Genomic DNA, 2,176 nt, shown 5'->3' on the forward strand with positions numbered 1-2,176 from the left:
TTCTGGCTCTTCTTGGTCTTCCCGATCTTTTCTTGGATCCTTCAAAGGACTGGTCCCTTGTACTCCAATCCGACCTTGGTGCTGTGAACTTATTCTTGTGCCTGTGCACAGTCTGGGCAATGCACCCAGGGTTTGTTGCACCAACACAATCTCTTAAATCGCTTCAAAAGACTCGACAACGAAAATGTTCAGCAAACCTTCGATCGCCTCACTAACATCTAAAATGAGCTTCAAGCACTTGGTGCCACTGACATCACCAACCATGAGGTGGTGAAGAAATTGCTGACATGATTCCTCATTCGATACACTAGTACTGATGATTCAAGAACATGGAGACAACAATTCACTAGATCCTACTGATATCCTCGAGAGGCTAAATACTCATGAGTTCCAACAAGCTGAGAAAAGAAATCTCTACGGGCCAAGCTATGGAAGATCACGTGCTCTTAAGGCCAAGGCAATTTCCTCATCTGAAGGGGAAGATTCTGATAGCAGCCTTGGTGATCCTAAGGAACTGAGCCAGGAGCTAGCTATGCTCGTGAGGAAATTCCAGAAGTTCTCTAGACGTGGCCAATTTGGAAAATCTTCAAGGAATGATGACATGATATCAAATTCTTCATACTATGACTACAAGAAAAGGACTTGCCATAAATGCAAGAAGCCTGGTCACTACATGGCTGATTGTACTCAAGGGTTGAAGGATTCAAAGAGAAGAAATACAAGGATGAAAATTCAGATGACTCAAAGAAAAAGAAGAAATCTTCAATGTCCTCATCATCAAAATATTCCTAGTCTTTCATCTCACAAGAAGAGCAGTTCCAGAAAGGCTCGGGCATCCATTGGCAAGGAAAGGGACTCTGAAGCTGAATCTAAGGAAAATGAGGAAGACGAGGAATCTTAGGAGCCAGACTCTGGTGTGGCGAGCCTAGCTCTCACTACTGCTTTCGTCAGAAAGTCCATCTTCAACACCGAGGAACATGGCAACACCAACACCGCTAACGATGGCGACGTGACTACGCTCCCACCTATTGCTTCATGGCAAAAGGTGCCAAGGTACTCAAATATCCCTCCTCTGAGTCAAGTGAAGATGAATCTGATGAAAACCTCAAACTAAGCTATTCCAAGCTTGCTACTATTGCCATGAAACAACAAAAAGCTTCGGAAATGGTTCAAAATTTGCTAGACTAAAGCCGTAACTAGTTGGGTGAGGAATTGAATCGGACTCAAACCTTGGCTGATAATCTTCAGTGACTATAGTCTAAGTTTGGTAACCTTCAAGATCATCATGTAAGACTCTTAGCTGATCATGAGAAGCTTTCTTATGAATTTCTTCAAAGAAAGCATCTGGAGAAGCTAAGGGTGAGTCATGATGATATTTAAAAGGAACATGATTCTTTGCTTGCTCAACAGATCATTTCCGCTCAGGATGAATTCATTCTACCATGTTTGAAATGCATTGAACGTGAATCTGCTAATTCTTCACCTGAAAGTTCAAATGCTTCTATTGTTGCAAATTCTTCGACTATTTCTCTAGTCACAAATTCCTCATCTAAGGATACCACAAGTATCACGGACAATGCAAGGTTGAAGGAATTGTATGTGACAGGCATGTACAAAAGCCTCAAAGGGCATCAGGCTCTTTGTGATGTGCTTAAGAAGCAGATCCTCAGCAGGAACCCTAGGAAAGAGGGTATTGCATTTGAGAGGAAACTCAATGTTGATGGGTCCTACTGGAAATCTAAGCAGTACCCCAAAACCATATGGGTTGTTGCAAAAGGACCTCCCGTAGATCCACCCACTTTATCTGGCTTTACATGTGAATCTTCGTATTCATCTGATGAGTCATTTGATTCCAACTATAAGTTGTTCAAAAATCAGATGGTGAAGTATTTGCTAGATATGTTGGAACTAACTGTAGGAACGGTCCTCCTGTGAAGAAGATCTAGGTTCCCAAAAGCTGCCTTGAAAGTATTAAGGTGAATGTCCTCATGACACCACCTATGAAGAATAGGTATCCCAGATCAAATTCTTCATATGCACCAAACTCTTCATGTGGATCAAAGTCCTCACGTGGATCAAATTCCTCATATGGATCCAAGTCCTCATATGGATCAAATTCCTCATATTAACATCATCGTGCTAATGCATCTGTTTCATAGGGAAACTCTAAGAGTCA

General features: G+C 41.9%; 1 pseudogene; it reads left to right on the forward strand.

Moving 5' to 3' along the window:
* Window positions 1-316: 316 nt before the first annotated feature.
* Window positions 317-1,188, forward strand: LOC125516735 (annotated as a pseudogene).
* The last annotated feature ends 988 nt before the right edge of the window (window positions 1,189-2,176 follow it).

Source organism: Triticum urartu, chromosome 6 (assembly GCF_003073215.2).
Source record: "Triticum urartu cultivar G1812 chromosome 6, Tu2.1, whole genome shotgun sequence".
NCBI lineage: Eukaryota > Viridiplantae > Streptophyta > Magnoliopsida > Poales > Poaceae > Triticum > Triticum urartu.